Genomic DNA, 16,715 nt, shown 5'->3' with positions numbered 1-16,715 from the left:
GAACAAGGACAGACGACAGCGAGCACTGATAAACAAGGTGGCCTCGGCTTACCATTGCACACTGTACATAAAAATCCACAAACATTCTCAAGGAGCTTAACAACTCCAATGCACACAGCACATAAACAAACAACACCGGAGTGTGGTTTTAAGCTGATGTAGTTTTTAATGAAATAATTATTTTTTGTTTAAGTACAGATGAGACTATATTGGGGGGGGGAGTGTATTTTTGTACATGTTATTTATAGAACTATTAGTTTTTATTTTAAATGAAGTTTATGTTTTCTGTATATTTTACAAGGTTTAAAAAAATGAGAATTCTGAATCCCAAAATGTTGAACGCTGTGACAGCTCACAGGCAAGAGGGGGATTCTCCGCCACGATTTGCCTGTGTGACCTGCCCCGTCTCTTTCCTGTCCCAAGGGGGCTCTCACTTCACATCAGGAGGAAGCATCCCAATGCATACTTCTGTGCACGGAAGGAGCTGCCGCTCAGTAAGTCAGGACTGAAGATGAAGGCAGAGACTAAGATGGGTGAGGATGCAGACCGTGAGGCTGCATCCTTCCAGGAACTAATAGTGGCCCTTCCGCCTGTCCTGGAGGTGGCACATTAGCAAAGTGGTTGTGACAATGCTAAGCGCTTTAATTATCTATGTTATGAAATTTGCATAAAATTTGTGTTCTATTTAACAGTAAACAAAACTCTTTATTGTGTAAAGGTTTCGTTTCTTGCATTAAGACGGCATTTATTTAACTTCCACAGAAATATATTTGAAAGTACTGATAAACGGCTATTAATATAAGTTAAAATACAGAAGTTAGCATGCTGTTCTTAATGCAAGTTTTGCTTTGCCTTGTCATATAGCATTAAAAAAAGCAAAAGGCAATGGTATTGGTACTCCCACTTGTGGGACGGGGTTCGAATCCCTGTGTTGCCCTGCTGATTTGTGCTGACAAGTTTGAACAAATTTTGATGACAAGTAGAAAACCTTTAAACTCTGGACTGGCAAAGTGTGCGTTCAAAGATGTTTTGTGCCAATGTAAAGAAGTTATGAGAAACATGAGTATAATAGAAATTTTTGTTGGTGTCGATGTGATTAATTCTGGTCTGTTATGACACACAGAAAGTGTCGCTGCTGAACAACGCTACGACCTTTTGACTGCAAAAGGGCCAACACTGCCGCTCCAGTGGCGTCATCAATCGTCTCACGCCTTTCCTGCAACCGAGCACGAGGCAGAGTATTTGACGAATCTCCCAAATGCGATTCACTCCACAACATTATGACACAAGTGGAATGTGTTTGAAGCTGGAATGATTTCTCACCTTCCAGACAGGAGTTCTTAATTGTTGCTTTTGTTTAACATTTTGTTTATATATATATATATATATATATATATATTTATTTTTTTCTTTTTTAGGGTGCAAATGTAAAACTGTTCACCAGGACTAAAGATGGAAATTCTGACATGTTACAGATGTACTGTTATTAATATGCACTCTTGTTAATAAATAAAATGGAAAAAATTGAGTGACTGTCAGTTCCTGTTCTGTGGCGAAGGATTGGCGAGAACTTCTTGAAGGCTATTCAACATATCATGTGTGGCTATCCAAAAGTTTGAGTAGGAAGGGCTTTATAGTGTACAGTGTACCATGCCAATTTGTCAAGCATTGGTCCACAATAATGCACAAAAAATATGGTGCAGATCGGATGATGTCTCAAGGAGATATAGCTGTTTAAATGATCTAGGGGGCGCACTGGAGTCACACTCGAATATAATCCTATTGGGCTCTTTAGATTTTAACAAAGGTCATTCATATCTAGTTTGGTGCAAATCGGATGATGCGTGTGAGATTTTGAGCTGAACGTATGCAAACGGCGAGGGATTGGAATGTGCCATTAAGCCACGCCCACACTATTTTGTAGGTCCTGACAAGACGCACAGGTGTGCTGAGTTTCATGATTGTCGATGAAAGCATGGCTTGGATCTGATGTTTTTAGTTGTTCTAGGGGGCGCTGTGGAGGCATGAGGCCACGCCCATCAAATATTGACCTGCACACCTGTTGGGGGGCGGATTAGGATCGATCCCAGTGAGTTTGGTGCATCTGGGCTCAAAACTGTAGGATTTAGAGCCAAACGTATGGTAACGGCGTGATGTCTGACTTCACCAAGCCGCCAAAGCCACGCCTTCAACTGAACACTGTTGGTGCTTTAAAGCAAGTGAGACCAACTTGTTATCTGTATTCTGACACAAGATCATGTTGATTAGATGAAGTTGGCCAGAGATGGAGCTTTCCAAGTAAAAAAAGTGACTTCCTGTTCTGAGGGGGCGGGGCTTAGATGACGTCAGCATATGACCACATAGGATTGACATGCATCCAACATGGATGACTCATACCAAGTTTGGTGCAGATTAAACTTTTTAGGTGAAAGAAATAGCGTTTCGTTTACACTGGCGAGTACGCCAAGTTCGCCGCTTGGCCAAGCCCCCTAAACATGCTCAAAAACTCAAGTCTTCTGATAACTTTTGTTCCCCCATCCCTTAACTGCATACTGACCAAAAATGAAGTCTGTAGCTCAAAATCCCTGGGGCGTGAAAATTTTCCTGCGAGGTGTGTAAATATGAAAAATGGCCAAATTTTGCCCTTTGACCCAAGATGGCCGCCTCCTTGTACGTTTTAGAGCATACCTCCAAGAGACTTTTGTTCTTGATTTGAGAAGATCTACGTACATACCGAGTTTCAGATCTCTACGACGTACGGTTCGGGCTATCTCACGTTAGGTGGCGCTATAGAGCAGTTTGGCGACGCCCACTTTCGAGTACATTAAAAACATGTGATTTCACGCGGGGGACAATTTTGGGTAAAGTTTCAGGAGTTTTCGAATACGTTCAGGCATCCCCATTCGCGATTTCGCGCGGAAAAGAAAAAGAATAAGAATAAAAAAAAAAATAGTGAAATCCTTCAGTTACAATAGGCCTTCGCAGCGCTTAGCTGCTCGGGCCTAACAAGAACTGCAAGCAGTGATAACGGCCCTCGCAGCCAAGCGCAGCTCCGGCCATGCGACCGCCTGACCGCCGGCACCACCGCCCCGACGTGGTCATCGACGCCGTCGCGCGTCTCCCGCGCCCGTCCACCGGGCGGTGCGTGCGACGAATCTCTCAAATCACCTTCAGTCCACGTCAGTACGACACCAGTGGCACGTGTTCAAAGTTGGAACGATATCTCACCTTCCAGACAGGAGTTACCGTCACTTCCTGTTTTGTGGCGGCGGGGTTCAGCGACGTCAGAAATATACCACGCCAACGTTTCAAGCGCCGCTCCGTATTGATGCAAAAAAAATATGGTGCAGATCGGACGATGTCTCAAGGAGATATAGCTGTTTAAATGATCTAGGGGGCGCAGTGGAGTCACACTCAAATATAATCCTATTGGGCTCTTTAGATGTTAACAAAGGTCATTCATATCTAGTTTGGTGCAAATCGGATGATGCGTGTGAGATTTAGAGCCGAACGTATGCAAACGGCGAGGGATTGGAATGTGACATTCTCGCCACGCCCACACTATTTTGTAGGTCCTGACAAGACGCACAGGTGTGCTGAGTTTCATGATTGTCGGTGAAAGCATGGCTTGGGGCTGATGTTTTTAGATGTTCTAGGGGGCGCTGTGGAGGCATTAGGCCACGCCCATCAAATATTGGACTGCACACCTGTTGGGGGGTGGATTAGGATCAATCCCAGTGAGTTTGGTGCATCTCGGCTAAAAACTGTAGAATTTAGAGCCAAACGTATGGTAACGGCGTGATGTCTGACTTCGCCAAGCCGCCATAGCCACGCCTTCAACTGAAAACTGTTGGTGCTTTAAAACAAGTTAGACCAACTTGTTATCTGTATTCTGACACAAGATCATGTTGATTAGGTGAAGGGGGCCAGAAATGGAGCTTTCCAAGTAAAAAAAGTGACTTCCTGTTCTGAGGGGGCGGGGCTTAGATGACGTCAGCATATGACCACATAGGATTGACATGCATCCAACATGGATGACTCATACCAAGTTTGGTGCAGTTTAAACTTTTTAGGTGAAAGATATAGCGTTTCGTTTACACTGGCGAGTACGCCAAGTTCGCCGCTTGGCCAAGCCCCCTAAACATGCTCAAAAACTCAAGTCTTCTGATAACTTTTGTGCCCCCATCCCTTAACTGCATACTGACCAAAAATGAAGTCTGTAGCTCAAAATCCCTGGGGCGTGAAAATTTTCCTGCGAGGTGTGTAAATATGAAAAATGGCCAAAATTTGCCCTTTGACCCAAAATGGCCACCTCCTTGTACGTTTTAGAGCATACCTCCAAGAGACTTTTGTTCTTGATTTGAGGCGATCTACATACATACCGAGTTTCAGATCTCTACGACGTACGGTTCGGTCTATCTCACGTTAGGTGGCGCTGTAGAGCTGTTTGGCCACGCCCACTTTCGACTCCATTAAAAACATGCAGTTTCACGCGGGGGACAATTTTGGGTAAAGTTTCGGGAGTTTTCGAATACGTTCAGGCCTCCCCATTCGCGAAACCGCGTGGAGAAGAAAAAGAATAAGAACAAGAACTGCAAGCAGTGATAACGGCCCTCGCAGCCAAGCGCAGCTCCGGCCTTGCGACCGCCTGACCGCCTGCACCGCCGACCCGACGTAGTCAAGGACGCCGTCCCGCGTCTCCCGCGCCCGTCCACCGGGCGGAGCGCGCGACGAATTTCCCAAATCGCCTTGAGGCCACGACAGTACGACACCAGTGGCACGTGTTCAAAGTTGGAGCGATATCTCACCTTCCAGACAGGAGTTACCCTCACTTCCTGTTTTGTGGGGGCGGGGTTTAGCGATGTCAGAAATACACCACGCAAACTTGTCAAGCGCTGCTCCGTAATGATGCACAAAAAATACCGTGAAGATCGGATGATGTCTCAAGGAGTTATAGCTGTTGACATGATATAGGGGGCGCACTGGAGTCACAATCCAATATAATCCTATTGGGCTCTTTAGATGTTAACAAAGGTCATTCATATCTAGTTTGGTGCAAATCGGATGATGCGTGTGAGATTTAGAGCCGAACGTATGCAAACGGCGAGGGATTGGAATGTGCCATTAAGCCACGCCCACACTATTTTGTAGGTCCTGACAAGACGCACAGGTGTGCTGAGTTTCATGATTGTCGTTCAAAGCATGGCTTGGGGCTGATGTTTTTAGATGTTCTAGGGGGCGCTGTGGAGGCATTAGGCCACGCCCATCAAATATTGGACCGCACACCTCTTGGGGGGCGGATTAGGATCGATCCCAGTGAGTTTGGTGCATCTCGGCTCAAAACTGTAGAATTTAGAGCCAAACGTATGGTAACGGCGTGATGTCTGACTTCACCAAGTCGCCATAGCCACGCCTTCAACTGAACACTGTTGGTGCTTTAAAGCAAGTTAGACCAACTTGTTATCTGTATTCTGACACAAGATCATGTTGATTAGGTGAAGGGGGGCAGAAATGGATCTTTCCAAGTAAAAAAAGTGACTTCCTGTTCTGAGGGGGCGGGGCTTAGATTACGTCAGCATATGACCACATAGGATTGACATGCATCCAACATGGATGACTCATACCAAGTTTGGTGCAGATTAAACTTTTTAGGTGAAAGATATAGCGTTTCGTTTACACTGGCGAGTACGCCAAGTTCGCCGCTTGGCCAAGCCCCCTAAACATGCTCAAAAACTCAAGTCTTCTGATAACTTTTGTTCCCCCATCCCTTAACTGCATACCGACCAAAAATGAAGTCCGTAGCTCAAAATCCCTGGGGCGTGAAAATTTTCCTGCGAGGTGTGTAAATATGAAAAATGGCCAAAATTTGCCCTTTGACCCAAAATGGCCGCCTCCTTGTACGTTTTAGAGCATACCTCCAAGAGACTTTTGTTCTTGATTTGAGAAGATCTACGTACATACCGAGTTTCAGATCTCTACGACTTACGGTTCGGGCTATCTCACGTTAGGTGGCGCTGTAGAGCAGTTTGGCCACGCCCACTTTCGACTCCATTAAAAACATGCAGTTTCACGCGGGGGACAATTTTGGGCAAAGTTTCGGGAGTTTTCGAATACGTTAAGGCATCCCCATTCGCGATTCCGCGTGGAAAAGAAAAAGAAAAATAATAATAATAATAATAGTGAAATCCTTCAGAAACAATAGGCCTTCGCAGCGCTTAGCTGCTCGGGCCTAACAAGCAGTGATAACGGCCCTCGCAGCCAAGCGCAGCTCCGGCCTTGCGACCGCCTGACCGCCTGCACCGCCGCCCCGACGTGGTCATCGACGCCGTCACGCGTCTCACGCGCCGGTCCACCGGACGGAGCGTGCGACGAATCTCCCAAATCGCCTTCAGTCCACGACAGTACGACACCAGTGGCACGTGTTCAAAGTTGGAGCAATATCTCACCTTCCAGACAGGAGTTACCTTCACTTCCTGTTTTGTGGGGGCGGGGTTTAGTGACGTCAGAAATATACCAGGTCAACGTGTCAAGCGCCGCTCAGTAATGATGCAGAAAAAATATGGTGCAGATCGGATGATGTCTCAAGGAGATATAGCTGTTTAAATGATCTAGGGGGCGCAGTGGAGTCACACTCCAATATAATCCTATTGGGCTCTTTAGATGTTAACAAAGGTCATTCATATTTAGTTTGGAGCAAATCGGATGATGCATGTGAGATTTAGAGCCGAACGTATGAAACGGCGAGGGATTGGAATGTGCCATTCTCGCCACGCCCACACTATTTTGTAGGTCCTGACAAGACGCACAGGTGTGCTGAGTTTCATCATTGTTGGTGAAAGCATGGCTTGGGGCTGATGTTTTTAGTTGTTCTAGGGGGCGCTGTGGAGGCATTAGGCCACGCCCATCAAATATTGGACTGCAGACCTGTTGGGGGGTGGATTAGGATCGATCCCAGTGAGTTTGGTGCATCTCGGCTAAAAACTGTAGAATTTAGAGCCAAACGTATGGTAACGGCGTGATGTCTGACTTCACCAAGCCGCCATAACCACGCCTTCAACTGAAAACTTTTGGTGCTTTAAAGCAAGTTAGACCAACTTGTTATCTGTATTCGGACACAAGATCATGTTGATTAGGTGAAGGGGGCCAGAAATGGAGCTTTCCAAGTAAAAAAAGTGACTTCCTGTTCTGAGGGGGCGGGGCTTAGATGACGTCAGCATATGACCACATAGGATTGACATGCATCCAACATGGATGACTCATACCAAGTTTGGTGCAGATTAAACTTTTTAGGTGAAAGATATAGCGTTTCGTTTACACTGGCGAGTACGCCAAGTTCGCCGCTTGGCCAAGCCCCCTAAACATGCTCAAAAACTCAAGTCTTCTGATAACTTTTGTTCCCCCATCCCTTAACTGCATACTGACCAAATATGAAGGCCGTAGCTCAAAATCCCTGGGGCGTGAAAATTTTCCTGCGAGGTGTGTAAATATGAAAAATGGCCAAAATTTGCCCTTTGACCCAAAATGGCCGCCTCCCTGTACGTTTTAGAGCATACCTCCAAGAGACTTTTGTTCTTGATTTGAGGCGATCTACGTACATACCGAGTTTCAGATCTCTACGACTTACGGTTCGGGCTATCTCACGTTAGGTGGCGCTATAGAGCAGTTTGGCGACGCCCACTTTCGAGTACATTAAAAACATGTGATTTCACGCGGGGGACAATTTTGGGTAAAGTTTTGGGAGTTTTCGAATACGTTCAGGCGTCGCCATTCGCGAAACCGCGTGGAGAAGAAAAAGAATAAGAATAACAAGAACTGCAAGCAGTGATAACGGCCCTCGCAGCCAAGCGCAGCTCCGGCCATGCGACCGCCTGACCTCCGGCACCGCCGCCCCGACGTGGTCACCGACGCCGTCACGCATCTCCCGCGCCTGTCCACCGGGCTGAGCGTGCGACGAATCTCCCAAATCGTTTTCAGTCCACCTCAGTACGACACCAGTGGCACGTGTTCAAAGTTGGAGCGATATCTCACCTTCCAGACAGGAGTTACCGTCACTTCCTGTTTTTTGGGGGCGGGGTTTAGCGACGTCACAAATGTACCACGCCAACGTGTGAAGCACTCCTCTGTAATGATGCACAAAAAACGGTGCAGATCGGATGATGTCTCAAGGAGATATAGCTGTTTAAATGATATAGGGGGCGCACTGGAGTCACACTCCAATATAATCCTATTGGGTTCTTTAGAGGTTAACAAAGGTCATTCATATCTAGTTTGGTGCAAATCGGATGATGCGTGTGAGATTTAGAGCCGAACGTATGCAAACGGCGAGGGATTCGAATGTGCCATTCTCGCCACGCCCACACTATTTTGTAGGTCCTGACAAGACGCACAGGTGTGCTGAGTTTCATGATTGTCGGTGAAAGCATGGCTTGGGGCTGATGTTTTTAGTTGTTCTAGGGGGCGCTGTGGAGGCTATAGGCCACGCCCATCAAATATTTGACTGCACACCTGTTGGGGGGCGGATTAGGATCGATCCCAGTGAGTTTGGTGCATCTCGGCTAAAAACTGTAGAATTTAGAGCCAAACGTATGGTAACGGCGTGATGTCTGACTTCACCAAGCAGCCATAGCCACGCCTTCAACTGAAAACTGTTGATGCTTTAAAGCAAGTGAGACCAACTTGTTATCTGTATTCTGACACAAGATGATGTTGATTAGGTGAAGGGGGCCAGAGATGGAGCTTTCCAAGTAAAAAAAGTGACTTCCTGTTCTGAGGGGGCGGGGCTTAGATGACGTCAAAATATGACCACATAGGATTGTCATGCATCCAACATGGATGACTCATACCAAGTTTGGTGCAGATTTAACTCTTTACGTGAAAGTTATAGCGTTTCGTTTACACTGGCGAGTACGCAAAGTTCGCCGCTTGGCCAAGCCCCCTAAACATGCTCAAAAACTCAAGTCTTCTGATAACTTTTGTTCCCCCATCCCTTAACTGCATACTGACCAAAAATGAAGTCTGTAGCTCAAAATCCCTGGGGCGTGAAAATTTTCCTGCGAGGTGTGTAAATATGAAAAATGGCCAAAATTTGCCCTTTGACCCAAGATGGCCGCCTCCTTGTACGTTTTAGAGCATACCTCCAAGAGACTTTTGTTCTTGATTTGAGAAGATCTACGTACATACCGAGTTTCAGATCTCTACGACGTACGGTTCGGTCTATCTCACGTTAGGTGGCGCTATAGAGCAGTTTGGCGACGCCCATTTTCGAGTACATTAAAAACATGTGATTTCACGCGGGGGACAATTTTGGGCAAAGTTTCAGGAGTTTTCGAATACGTTCAGGCCTCCCAATTCGCGATTCCGCGTGGAGAAGAAAAAGAATCATAAGAAGAAGAAAAATAATAGTGAAATCCTACAGATACAATAGGCCTTCGCAGCGCTTAGCTGCTCGGGCCTAATAATAATAATAGTGAAATCCTACAGATACAATAGGCCTTCGCAGCGCTTAGCTGCTCGGGCCTAACAAGAACTGCAAGCAGTGATAACGGCCCTCGCAGCCAAGCGCAGCTCCGGCCTTGCGACCGCCTGACCGCCTGCACCGCCGACCCGACGTGGTCGTCGACGCTATCCCGCGTCTCCCGCGCCCGTCCACCAGGCGGAACGTGCAAAGAATCTCCCAAATCGCCTTCAGTCCACGATAGTATGACACCAGTGGCACGTGTTCAAAGTTGGAGCGATATCTCACCTTCCAGACAGGAGTTACCGTCACTTCCTGTTTTGTGAGGGCGGGGTTTAACGACTTCAGAAATGTACCACGCCAACGTGTGAAGCGCTGCTCCGTAATGATGCACAAAAAATATGGTGCAAATCGGATGATGTCTCAAGGAGATATAGCAGTTTACATGATATAGGGGGCGCACTGGAGTCACACTCCAATATAATCCTATTGGGCTCTTTAGATGTTAACAAAGGTCATTCATATCTAGTTTGGTGCAAATCGGATGATGCTTGTGAGATTTAGAGCCGAACGTATGCAAACGGCGAGGGATTGGAATGTGCCATTAAGCCACGCCCACACTATTTTTTAGGTCCTGACAAGACGCACAGGTGTGCTGAGTTTCACGATTGTCGGTGAAAGCATGGCTTGGGGCTGATGTTTTTAGTTGTTCTAGGGGGCGCTGTGGAGGCATTAGGCCACGCCCATCAAATATTGGATTGCACACCTGTTGGGGGGTGGATTAGGATCGATCCCAGTGAGTTTGGTGCATCTCGGCTAAAAACTGTAGAATTTAGAGCCAAACGTATGGTAACGGCGTGATGTCTGACTTCACCAAGCAGCCATAGCCACGCCTTCAACTGAAAACTTTTGGTGCTTTAAAGCAAGTTAGACCAACTTGTTATCTGTATTCTGACACAAGATCATGTTGATTAGGTGAAGGGGGCCAGAAATGGAGCTTTCCAAGTAAAAAAAGTGACTTCCTGTTCTGAGGGGGCGGGGCTTAGATGACGTCAGCATATGACCACATAGGATTGACATGCATCCAACATGGATGACTCATACCAAGTTTGGTGCAGATTAAACTTTTTAGGTGAAAGATATAGCGTTTCGTTTACACTGGCGAGTAGGCCAAGTTCGCCGCTTGGCCAAGCCCCCTAAACATGCTCAAAAACTCAAGTCTTCTGATAACTTTTGTTCCCCCATCCCTTAACTGCATACTGACCAAAAATGAAGTCCGTAGCTCAAAATCCCTGGGGCGTGAAAATTTTCCTGCGAGGTGTGTAAATATGAAAAATGGCCAAAATTTGCCCTTTGACCCAAAATGGCCGCCTCCTTGTACGTTTTAGAGCATACCTCCAAGAGACTTTTGTTCTTGATTTGAGAAGATCTACGTACATACCGAGTTTCAGATCTGTACGACGTACGGTTCGGGCTATCTCACGTTAGGTGGCGCTATAGAGCAGTTTGGCGACGCCCACTTTCGAGTACATTAAAAACATGTGATTTCACGCGGGGGACAATTTTGGGTAAAGTTTCAGGAGTTTTCGAATACGTTCAGGCATCCCCATTCGCGATTTCGCGCGGAAAAGAAAAAGAATAAGAATAAAAAAAAAAATAGTGAAATCCTTCAGTTACAATAGGCCTTCGCAGCGCTTAGCTGCTCGGGCCTAATAACAAGAACTGCAAGCAGTGATAACGGCCCTCGCAGCCAAGCGCAGCTCCGGCCTTGCGACCGCCTGACCGCCTGCACCGCCGACCCGACGTGGTCACCGACGCCGTCACGCGTCTCGCGCCGGTCCACCGGACGGAGCGTGCGACGAATCTCCCAAATCGCCTTCAGTCCACGACAGTACGACACCAGTGGCACGTGTCCAAAGTTGGAGCGATATCTCACCTTCCAGACAGGAGTTACCGTCACTTCCTGTTTTGTGGGGGCGGGGATTAGCGATGTCAGAAATATACCACGCAAACTCGTCAAGCGCTGCTCCGGAATGATGCACAAAAAATACGATGCAGATCGGATGATGTCTCAAGGAGATATAGCAGTTTACATGATATAGGGGGCGCACTGGAGTCACACTCCAATATAATCCTATTGGGCTCTTTAGATGTTAACAAAGGTCATTCATATCTAGTTTGGTGCAAATCGGATGATGCATGTGAGATTTAGAGCCGAACGTATGCAAACGGCGAGGGATTGGAATGTGCCATTCTCGCCACGCCCACACTATTTTGTAGGTCCTGACAAGACGCAGAGGTGTGCTGAGTTTCATGATTGTCGGTGAAAGCATGGCTTGGGGATGATGTTTTTAGTTGTTCTAGGGGGCGCTGTGGAGGCATTAGGCCACGCCCATCAAATATTGGACTGCACACCTGTTGGGGGGCGGATTAGGATCGATCCCAGTGAGTTTGGTGCATCTCGGCTAAAAACTGTAGAATTTAGAGCCAAAAGTATGGTAACGGCGTGATGTCTGACTTCGCCAAGCCGCAATAGCCACGCCTTCAACTGAAAACTTTTGGTGCTTTAAAGCAAGTTAGACCAACTTGTTATCTGTATTCTGACACAAGATCATGTTGATTAGGTGAAGGGGGCCAGAAATGGAGCTTTCCAAGTAAAAAAAGTGACTTCCTGTTCTGAGGGGGCGGGGCTTAGATGACGTCAGCATATGACCACGTAGGATTGACATGCATCCAACATGGATGACTCATACCAAGTTTGGTGCAGTTTAAACTTTTTAGGTGAAAGTTATAGCGTTTCGTTTACACTGGCGAGTACGCCAAGTTCGCCGCTTGGCCAAGCCCCCTAAACATGCTCAAAAACTCAAGTCTTCTGATAACTTTTGTTCCCCCATCCCTTAACTGCATACTGACCAAAAATGAAGTCAGTAGCTCAAAATCCCTGGGGCGTGAAAATTTTCCTGCGAGGTGTGTAAATATGAAAAATGGCCAAAATTTGCCCTTTGACCCAAAATGGCCGCCTCCTTGTACGTTTTAGAGCATACCTCCAAGAGACTTTTGTTCTTGATTTGAGGCGATCTACATACGTACCGAGTTTCAGATCTCTACGACGTACGGTTCGGTCTATCTCACGTTAGGTGGCGCTGTAGAGCAGTTTGGCGACGCCCACTTTCGATTCCATTAAAAACATGCAGTTTCACGCGGGGGACAATTTTGGGCAAAGTTTCAAGAGTTTTCGAATACGTTAAGGCGTCCCCATTCGCGATTCCGCGTGGAGAAGAAAAAGAAGATGAACAAGAACTGCAAGCAGTGATAACGGCCCTCGCAGCCAAGCGCAGCTCCGGCCTTGCGACCGCCTGACCGCCTGCACCGCCGCCCCGACGTGGTCATCGACGCCGTCACGCGTCTCACGCGCCGGTCCACCGGACGGAGCGTGCGACGAATCTCCCAAATCGCCTTCAGTCCACGACAGTACGACACCAGTGGCACGTGTTCAAAGTTGGAGCAATATCTCACCTTCCAAACAGGAGTTACCTTCACTTCCTGTTTTGTGGGGGCGGGGTTTAGTTACGTCAGAAATATACCAGGCCAACGTGTCAAGCGCCGCTCAGTAATGATGCAGAAAAAATATGGTGCAGATCGGATGATCTCTCAAGGAGATATAGCTGTTTAAATGATCTAGGGGGCGCAGTTGAGTCACACTCCAATATAATCCTATCGGGCTCTTTAGATGTTAACAAAGGTCATTCATATTTAGTTTGGAGCAAATCGGATGATGCATGTGAGATTTAGAGCCGAACGTATGCAAACGGCGAGGGATTGGAATGTGCCATTCTCGCCACGCCCACACTATTTTGTAGGTCCTGACAAGACGCACAGGTGTGCTGAGTTTCATGATTGTCGGTGAAAGCATGGCTTGGGGCTGATGTTTTTAGTTTTTCTAGGGGGCGCTGTGGAGGCATTAGGCCACGCCCATCAAATATTGGACTGTAGACCTGTTGGGGGGCGGATTAGGATCGATCCCAGTGAGTTTGGTGCATCTCGGCTAAAAACTGTAGAATTTAGAGCCAAACGTATGGTAACGGCGTGATGTCTGACTTCACCAAGCCGCCAGAGCCACGCCTTCAACTGAAAACTTTTGGTGCTTTAAAGCAAGTTAGACCAACTTGTTATCTGTATTCTGACACAAGATCATGTTGATTAGGTGAAGGGGGCCAGAAATGGAGCTTTCCAAGTAAAAAAAGGGACTTCCTGTTCTGAGGGGGCGGGGCTTAGATGACGTCAGCATATGATCACATAGGATTGACAAGCATCCAACATGGATGACTCATACCAAGTTTGGTGCAGATTGAACTTTTTAGGTGAAAGATATAGCGTTTCGTTTACACTGGCGAGTACGCCAAGTTCGCCGCTTGGCCAAGCCCCCTAAACATGCTCAAAAACTCAAGTCTTCTGATAACTTTTGTGCCCCCATCCCTTAACTGCATACTGACCAAAAATGAAGTCCGTAGCTCAAAATCCCTGGGGCGTGAAAATTTTCCTGCGAGGTGTGTAAATCTGAAAAATGGCCAAAATTTGCCCTTTGACCCAAAATGGCCGCCTCCTTGTACGTTTTAGAGCATACCTCCAAGAGACTTTTGTTCTTGATTTGAGGCGATCTACGTACATACCGAGTTTCAGATCTCTACGACGTACGGTTCGGTCTATCTCACGTTAGGTGGCGCTGTAGAGCAGTTTGGCCACGCCCACTTTCGACTCCATTAAAAACATGCAGTTTCACGCGGGGGACAATTTTGGGCAAAGTTTCAGGAGTTTTCGAATACGTTCAGGCATCCCCATTTGCGATTTCGCGCGGAAAAGAAACAGGAATAATAATAACAAGAACTGCAAGCAGTGATAACGGCCCTCGCAGCCAAGCGCAGCTCCGGCCTTGCGACCGCCTGACCGCCTGCACCGCCGACCCGACGTAGTCGTCGACGCTATCTCACGTCTCCCGTGCCCGTCCACCGGGCGGAGCGTGCAACGAATCTCCCAAATCGCCTTCAGTCCACGACAGTACGACACCAGTGGCACATGTTCAAAGTTGGAGCAATATCTCACCTTTCAGACAGGAGTTACTGTCACTTCCTGTTTTGTGGGGGCGGGGTTTAGCGACGTCAGAAATATACCACGCCAACGTGTCAAGCGTCGCTCCGTAATGATGCAGAAAAAATATGGTGCAGATCGGATGATGTCTCAAGGAGATATAGCTGTTTACATGATATAGGGGGCGCACTGGAGTCACACTCCAATATAATCCTATTGGGCTCTTTAGATGTTAACAAAGGTCATTCATATCTAGTTTGGTGCAAATCGGATGATGCATGTGAGATTTAGAGCCGAACGTATGCAAACGGCGAGGGATTGGAATGTGCCATTCTCGCCACGCCCACACTATTTTGTAGGTCCTGACAAGACGCACAGGTGTGCTGAGTTTCATGATTGTCGTTAAAAGCATGGCTTGGGGCTGATGTTTTTAGATGTTCTAGGGGGCGCTGTGGAGGAATTAGGCCACGCCCATCAAATATTGGACTGCACACCTGTTGGGGGGTGGATTAGGATCAATCCCAGTGAGTTTGGTGCATCTGGGCTCAAAACTGTAGAATTTAGAGCCAAACGTATGGTAACGGCGTGATGTCTGACTTCACCAAGCCGCCATAGCCACGCCTTCAACTGAAAACTGTTGGTGCTTTAAAGCAAGTGAGACCAACTTGTTATCTGTATTCTGACACAAGATCATGTTGATTAGGTGAAGGGGGCCAGAGATGGAGCTTTCCAAGTAAAAAAAGGGACTTCCTGTTCTGAGGGGGCGGGGCTTAGATGACGTCAGCATATGACCACATAGGATTGTCGGCCATCCAACATGGATGACTCATACCAAGTTTGGTGCTGATTTAACTTTTTACGTGAAAGTTATAGCATTTCGTTTACACTGGCGAGTACGCCAAGTTCGCCGCTTGGCCAAGCCCCCTAAACATGCTCAAAAACTCAAGTCTTCTGATAACTTTTGTGCCCCCATCCCTTAACTGCATACCGACCAAAGATGAAGTCCGTAGCTCAAAATCCCTGGGGCGTGAAAATTTTCCTGCGAGGTGTGTAAATCTGAAAAATGGCCAAAATTTGCCCTTTGACCCAAAATGGCCGCCTCCTTGTACGTTTTAGAGCATACCTCCAAGAGACTTTTGTTCTTGATTTGAGGCGATCTACATACGTACCGAGTTTCAGATCTCTACGACGTACGGTTCGGGCTATCTCACGTTAGGTGGCGCTGTAGAGCAGTTTGGCCACGCCCACTTTCGATTCCATTAAAAACATTTGATTTCACGCGGGGGACAATTTTGGGTAAAGTTTGGTGAGTTTTCGAATACGTTAAGGCGTCCCCATTCGCGATCTCGGGCGGAAAAGAAACAGGAATAATAATAATAATAATAATAATAGTGAAATCCTACAGATACAATAGGCCTTCGCAGCGCTTAGCTGCTCGGGCCTAACAAGAACTGCAAGCAGTGATAACGGCCCTCGCAGCCAAGCGCAGCTCCGGCCATGCGACCGCCTGACCGCCGGCACCGCCGCCCCGACGTGATCATCGACGCCGTCACGCGTCTCAGGCGCCGGTCCACCAAACGGAGCGTGCGACGAATCTCCCAAATCGCCTTCGGTCCACATCAGTACGACACCAGTGGCACGTGTTCAAAGTTGGAACGATATCTCACCTTTCAGACAGGAGTTACCGTCACTTCCTGTTTTGTGGGGGCGGGGTTTAGTGACGTCAGAAATATACCACGCCAACGTGTCTTGCGCCGCTCCCTAATGATGCAGAAAAAATATGGTGCTGATCGGATGATGTCTCAAGGAGATATAGCTGTTTAAATGATCTAGGGGGCGCACTGGAGTCACACTCCAAAATAATCCTATCGGGCTCTTTAGATGTTAACAAAGGTCATTCATATCTAGTTTGGTGCAAATCGGATGATGCATGTGAGATTTAGAGCCGAACGTATGCAAACGGCGAGGGATTGGAATGTGCCATTCTCGCCACGGCCACACTATTTTGTAGGTCCTGACAAGACGCACAGGTGTGCTGAGTTTCATTATTGTCGGTGAAAGCATGGCTTGGGGCTGATGTTTTTAGTTGTTCTAGGGGGCGCTGTGGAGGCATTAGGCCACGCCCATCAAATATTGGACCCCACACCTGTTGGGGGGTGGATTAGGATTGATCCCA

This window comes from Odontesthes bonariensis, chromosome 15, assembly GCF_027942865.1.
Source record: "Odontesthes bonariensis isolate fOdoBon6 chromosome 15, fOdoBon6.hap1, whole genome shotgun sequence".
Lineage (NCBI taxonomy): Eukaryota > Metazoa > Chordata > Actinopteri > Atheriniformes > Atherinopsidae > Odontesthes > Odontesthes bonariensis.
This window is presented reverse-complemented; position numbering follows the sequence as displayed.